The sequence below is a fragment of the Haliotis asinina genome, chromosome 5 (genome assembly GCF_037392515.1).
Source record: "Haliotis asinina isolate JCU_RB_2024 chromosome 5, JCU_Hal_asi_v2, whole genome shotgun sequence".
Lineage (NCBI taxonomy): Eukaryota > Metazoa > Mollusca > Gastropoda > Lepetellida > Haliotidae > Haliotis > Haliotis asinina.
Window position 1 is genome coordinate 27788941 of NC_090284.1, and position 7909 is coordinate 27796849.

The following is a 7909-nucleotide window of genomic DNA, read 5'->3' on the forward strand; positions in this document are numbered from 1 at the left end:
CTTCACCATTCGCGTGTAATTTGGACGACTCTTTACAGTCTAAGCCCAGGTTTTGTAGCCGTGATGATCCCTTATTGACCTCAGTCGCCTTTTCTATTTCATTTTGAGTACATAACATCATTTCCGGGAGGTAAGCATCTCACCAGACGTGCAGCGTTGTTTGTTTCATTTCACTGGCGTGATGACCCGGACAGAGTTCAATGGGCGAGGGTCCACATGAGGTACTGCTTAACCGAAGGACAAACGTTGTTTAGATACACAATTTGCACTGTAGGCGCACTATTCCTTACAAATTACTAACAAACTGGAAAAAAACGCTGAGGTCAAAGGCTCGAAAAATACTGACAGAAATACATCAGAACCCATGAAAATTCAATCGTTCCTTTATTATTTCATCACCAGCGTTGAATAACTCTGTTGGAGGAAATCTCAGAATAAATAAAGCAACACTGTCATGAAGTGGTGTTCCCTTATTATTTTCTCTCTGTATAGAACATTAGCCTCAGTATAACCATATCGCTTGTATGACCAGCGAAGCACCATTTTTGTTATATCCTTATCAAATCAATGCACCTTTTCTGCTTGTCACGCTATGTGGGTATGAACTGAGATTCTTCATTTGAAAGGATGGTGAGGTAGCCAAGCGGTTAAACCGTCAGAAAAGCCGAAGACCCGGGTTTCGATTTCCCACATAGGTACAATGTGTGAAGCCATACATGGTGTGCCCTGCCGTGATATTGCCTGAATATTGCTAAAGCGGCTTTATTGCCAAGAGCACGGTAAAACCATACCCACTCGCCATTAATCATCTAAGATTTGATTCACGACTATTTTGGTGCATGTGTCTGGACAGATGTGTCTTGTCTCGCTCTGATGTCGGATGTGTTGAACTCTATATTTTTATGTACTCCAATAGTCATGTGAATATCGTTGTGTACATGCTGTGAGTTGAGAACTAAACGTACATTAAGACACACCAGTAGACTGTTTATCAGGTTAGATGGTGACAAGGAACGTCACCTCCAAGAGCTACAGAGCTCATGTTCCAGTTTTCCAGTACAGATGGAAAAAGAACATATGTCTTGCCACAATACCCATGCCTTGTTTCAATCAGGTTGTCAAACTGTAATGTAGCTGCTACATATACACTACTCAAGAAAAGAAACGCATAGGTAGTATTTTTCCAACTTTTCGAATTTGTCTATGTAATCAGTATATCTACGGTGAGCGCTGTCTGCAAACATTTCCGAATTTGAATCCATTGTCGTTGAGGACAACTCGCCAAAACGCACCACATCCGCTTTCCTAAATAAATACAATAAATTGTGAACGGGAAGACATTCATGCGTTTCCTTTTGCATGCACATTCTTTTCATCATTTCCAATAAAGGTCGCGGGTGGGTTTCAGTGCTCATGCGACAGTTGACAACCTTAACTTTGGTGTTAAGAGTCGTGACTAGAGTTACTGAGGCTCAGCGCAACAATGCCATTGGTCATTTGGAGGCTGCGGAGTCTCAGTCCGCGATTGCAAGGCAACTGAATGTGTCACAGAGTACCATAGCAAGACTTTGGCATCGCTTCCAGCAACAAGGGTCAACATATGATCGCCCCAGGTGAGGTCGACCCCGTGTGGCCACGCCCGCTCAGGACAGGTTTATTCGGCTTCGACATATGCGGAACAGGTTCACCACAGCATCCTCCACAAGACCGGTAGTGCCAGGACTCTGATCAGACTGTGAGGAACCGCTTGCGTGAGGCTGGTATTCGTTCCAGAAGACCTTTGCAAGGGCCTGTCCTTACACGGCAACATCGGCAGCAACGCAGACAGTGGCCACGCGAATACGTGCAAACACCTAGTTGCGGTGTAACTATCTGTCCCAGTCCACCCAGCTGTGAATGGGTACCTCGTAAGGGATGGGAAAGCCACATTAACTCGGTGAGTCTGGTAGGCTGCAAGAGGTGTATCATCCCCAAGGAGTTAAGATTGAAAATACTATTTGCCATTGTGATATACATCGAATGATCGAGGGGAAAACAAAGCGCCTTTGAGCATCTCAGACAGTGTCAATACATATCTCATTCATGTTCAGGGCAATTTGACAGTTCAGCGTTACCGTGATGAAATCATCAGGCCTCGTGTCCTTTCTTTCATGAACCGCCAGAACGTCATGTTTCAGCATGCTCGCCGGCATACAGCAAAATTAACCTGGGACTTCCTTGCCAGAACAACGTTCGCGTTCTTGCCCTCACGATCACCGGATCTTAACCCTATTGAACATTTGCGGAACGCATACAGCGTGACCTTCAGCCACAGACGTTGCCTGCTCTGTTTGTGGGCCTTGAGGGAGGAAGGAGTACCAACTCATTCCCAGGCACTTCATCTCGTCCAGTCTATGGGACGCCGATGCCAAGCAAACATTGATGCTAATGGTGGACACACAAGACTCCTCTGCGACCTTGACCTTGGAACACTTATCATTTGTGACGTACAGTTTCTTGCAGCATTGAACCGTTAATGGTCATTCAGGTTTTCTTCATGGTTGTCCTGTATTACTGAACCTTAAGTGTGTAAATTGATAACTGCTGCTGACAATTTTCAGTAATGCGGGGTTTTTTTAGTACTACTAGTATATATGCATTCACGCAGCACACCATGAGAACAAACAACAAACACTTTTTTTGTTTTGTTTTGTCTTTTATCAAATGAACATACTGATTGTGGTTCGCGCAGTATGGAGCATGGAGCATTCAGACACGAGAGGAACACACTGCGCATTAAAATGTGTAAACTGAGAGGGTTGAAGACCGGGCGGGACAACTTAGGAATGGCCAGCGAGCCTTAACTTGACGCACAGAAGGAAGCAAGCTACAAAGACATATTTTATATCATTGGAAAGATCTCGAGGACATGAACACGAAAAATTCATGTACCAGTGTGTTAACGTGTTAATAATCTCACACATTGGCTCTGAAAATGCATTTCTGCAGAAATTTCTGGCAGATTTGGTTTCTGCAGATATTTCTGGCAGAAAATCTTTCCCTGCAGAAATTTCTGGCAGAATGTTTTTATTTCACTACCAGAATTATCTTAATTGAATAAAATTACAGATCTCAGGTATCTTTGGATACCTTATTATGGACTTTCTTCAGATGATGTGTTCTTAATAGTACATAGTGATAGTCATAGTCACAAAACTATCCAGACGAATACCATTCTGTGTAAATACCCGTAATGACTAAATATTTGGAAGAGTGTGTAGAAGACTGTCCTTTCACTTTTCCTTTCACGGTATTTTTGCATCAGAATATCTGATTCATCAGTAGGAAACTGAAAATACACACTATGTACACTTCTATGTGTATAAAGCGTCCTCATGATGTTTTGCATGTATTTGTAAACTTATGGTAATTTAAAAAAGGATGATGATGATGATGATGATGATGATGGTGATGATGATGATGATGATGATGATACCTCCAAAACCGGTATGACGAATTTGAACAATTCATATCATTATGCCATTAGATGTTTTGGTTCTTTTCTGTGTTAGACTTATTCGATACACTGTTTCAGGCGTACTTCTTGGCAAAGAGGCCAGATGAGGTAGACTTTATCAATCAGCACCCGTTCGGTTACTGGTGGTTTTAGTACTTAATGCCTCCTGATTATTTGCTTCACGGCTGCGCTGTTTGGTGTCCTTAGTTCCCACCTGGCCTGATCCACTTATCTACTCCTTGTTATTAAAGTACAAGATGTTTGTCACATCATTCAATAATTCTAATCACTTGGTTGTTGTCACTGTCAGCTTGAACATGGTGTAAGAACCTATACAGAAACGTTGCTATATGCAGTTAACACGAAGTTGTTATTAATAAAACCTGATACCGCATATGCAGCTCTTACATTCTTTACGTAAGCTGAAAAAAAACCTAATGAAAGTCTGCGCCGTGCTTGAGTTGTGAACCGAGGATTACGTTGTCATTACATCGGTGATGTTTAAAAAGAACTGCGGAGTAACACGTTACTGTCAGCTGTCTCATTCGGGGACCGACAAAATCCCATAGGAAAAAATTCTTTGGACAAAATCCCTTTCAAGAACATGGTACAATATCCCGTGTATATTTGTTATTGCTACCCTTTTTCACCAAGACCCCAGTGAGTTGATTATCATCTCACTCATCTCTAGAGAAGCTAGTGAGATAAGTTGATTGGCATGTTTTCGTAACAAAGGCCAGTGGTTGAAATGTTAAATTGTATAAATGTTTCTGTGATGATGACAGTTTATATCAGTGTTCTAGTGTACCATCGTCATATTATCAGTTACATGATTTTCAAACAGGAATAAAAAGAATTATGTTAGTCGTGGATTCGCACAAAATACAGTGTTAAACTGTTTGAAAATATCAAAATCATTATGACTCATCCATCCACAATAGAAGAAGTTGTTATACATAAAAAATATATATGGAAATGTTGAGTTTTGTACATACAGAACTGACATTCCGAGTTTACAGCCGTTCCGTCCGGTCCCGTCAACCGGGCAAAATGGAGGCAGTTTGTTTGCAACCCACAGACGTAATAACATATCATGTGTACAGGAATCGCACCTGCCTGTCTGTGTAATTACATAATGTGACAGAGACAGACCTTAGGTGCAAAAGCCATACATCAATGTAGTTTGTTTATGGTGCATAGCCTGATAGGTGTTAAGTTGGTCAATGATTGAAGTTGAGTATTGTATATTGTCATTAGCAGACATGCAGAGAGACAGGTGTCAATAAACAGACATTGAGTTTTGTCTGTGACAGAGACTGTTTGTCATAATCAATATATTTCTCTATGTTTCCATATACATGATTTAAAACATTTCAGTTTTCAGGCTGAACAGTGAAATTATCATTTCTAATACTAAACATTTTTTTAAAACATGGGTTGCAAATATGCAGGTATTGTACCAGTGTATTGTTATTACTGCCGACTCAAGATGCTTGTAACCACAACAAACATCCCTTGTTCTCCCGGACCGTTCTCCCACTTCGACAGCAACGATAATCCTTGCATACATCACTTGTTGTGTTTACACGAGTTGGCTTCCCGGTTGAAGCTAGTCACTGCATATGTGCTATGGGTGGTGAAACCTCTGTTGCCCCCAGCGCTGGGGAAACGTTTGAACTCCCATTTCGTGGGGTTTTTTTAATCGCGTTTTTTTTCAACTTTATAAGTTTAATTCGCATTTTTGATAATTTGTTACCGAACGGAATCAGAATCCACAAAGAACTGTTTTGTGTTGCATGTGACCTTGTACCGACAAAACGTACTGGATAGACTCTACGAGACGTCTATTGTCCATGCAGCACCAACTGGCATTGTTTCGGTGTATTCCCCGAGAGGCCGCGCTCTGGATTGCGCAATTATTAACCGCGGTGTCCACTCAAGGACAACCGAACCGGAACGATGAGGTGTGAAAACTCGGTGGCCACTTCGGCATAAATCATTGTTTAAAACGAGGCAATTACATTTTCGCGGGTATTGTCACTTTGAACACTGATGCATTGTCGCATAGGTATTGTTTATCATCTCATCTGGCACGCTGGTCTTGTCGATCATGTTGATGAATTCAAATTATGGCTCACATGTCTTACATTGTTATTATTGTATGTATCTAGTATATGTCCGGTTTCGTCTCTATTCGACTTCAACCCATCTCGCATACAAAAACAATGTAGGCTTATTGAGATTGGAAAATGCACCCCAATACTCTGAAATTAATCTTTCACGACGTGAATCCACTAAGAAGTTCCAACTGTGTTATAATGAAACGGATGGGAATAATGCATAAGCCTTTTAAATTGTAAAAGCTATGATGGAATACGGTCAAATTCACATTGTGAAATACTCGGTTGTATGGTACTAGTAGGCTTTAAACAAGGGAAAACAACATCATTTAAAGAAAGTCTTTATTAAATTATATAACGATGGTGTTTAATATTATTCAACTAAGATAATTCTGGTAGCGAAATAGAAATATCAGATCAGTTGATCACGCTGAGTGCATTTTACCTGGAATAAACATGAAGCTACCACTCACGCAGCAGTGTCATCAATTATAGTCTCTAATTATATTCAGTTAGATAATTCTGGTAGTGAAACAGAAACTTCTCCAAGAAATTTCTGCAGGAAAAAAATTCTCCCAGAAATTTCTGCAGAAATGCTTTTTCAGAGCCAATTTGTGAGCTTATTAGCACGTGAACACACTGGCACATGAACTTTTCGTGTTCATCACCTCGAGATCTTTCCAATGATATAAAATATGTCGTTGTAGCTTGCTCCCTTCTGTGTGTCAAGTTAGGACTCGCTGGCCATTCCTAAGTTGTCCCGCCCGGCCTTGTTGTTTTGCGCCGCACTCAGCAATATTCCAGTTATATGGCGGTATAAAGTGTCACCCCTGCCTGATTGCTTCACGCCTCTATTACGCGGCAGCAATGAAAAGTTCAGAACAAAATCAGCTTTATCAACGTCTCAGTTTGTGGTACTCCTCAACGATTCCGACCTATACTCTCTGTGTGAGCCGGCTAGGAGGACCACGTGTTACACTCTGCAAAGTGCACACGTACGTTGTGGCGGTATTCAGGGAGATCAACATCATACTGTGTTTAAAAACATTACCTCGAACAGAAGCTGACCTCGTGTCAGGACTCGTGTCATTATTCCACACACACTAGCCTTGCGTCATGGCCACAGTGAGTGATAGGTCTACGGATGTGTTATAATTGTGTCATTACAACAATCAAGTCTAGATACGTCGCAGACAGTGCCAAGTACACTATTTGTGTACAGGGACAACTTCTTAATATTACGACATATTACGACGAAATATTACGACATATATTATTAAACTTGCTCTAGCTAATCTTTCATGTATACCTTTTCTGGATATACTTTCAACAACAAAACATCTTAGTCTTCACACCAAGGAATGGTATGTCGTATTTGCATAATGTCCACAAGTTGTCATGCAATAATATTTTTCCTTCTGTCTTCCATTTTCCTCGTCACCTCATTGACTTGTGTATGGTTGACAAAGATATAGTAAGGTTGACTTGAAGAACATAAATCGATACATAGAAAACAGTAACGCAACGCCCCATATAACTTTCTTATTATTAACATGTTACTATTATCCATAGCAAAGGAACTTATCTGAATTAGATTCCACTCTCCATAAGATCAAATAACCCAGAGGATTAAATACGAAATCTAAAAGGAAAGAGAACGAAAATATGTGTTTATTGAGTGAAGCAAACATGGTTAAACAGTTGATTCATTTTGTAGCGGTGATCCCATGGCATTACAAGTGTGATCATTTTAAAGATTTTGGCATGCAGTTTTAAAGGATGGTTTTAGAATCAGCAAAAGATTACATTATCAATGTCTGGTCTGATCTCCGCAAACTGCAATAGCATGAATGAGCCTCCTCTTCATGGACTGTATCAGACATTGACGTGGAGGAGTAGGTTCCATTCTTGGTAGAGAATACCGTCTTTGAGAATATCAAATACCGTCTTGGTGATCACTCAGGGATATTCAGCGACCCGTAATGTCCCAATGTGCGCGACGTACGTGGCCTAGCATTGTCGTCCATGAAGACTGTTTTCATGGGTATCAGTGTTGCACCCTCGTCAGTTCAGATTTTATCTGATTGTCGCGTGATAAGTTTACAGTAATGTGAAAGGCAACTTCACACCATCAACAAACCCCATCCATAAATTTTTGTTCATGTTCATTCATTCACCCAAACCTCTCAAAGTAGTCCGTAGTGCATTTATTAATGAAATTTCATTCCGTAAAAAGACGATGGAAATTATAAATGATTAGGATTCATACAACAATACTTTGCAACAACTTACT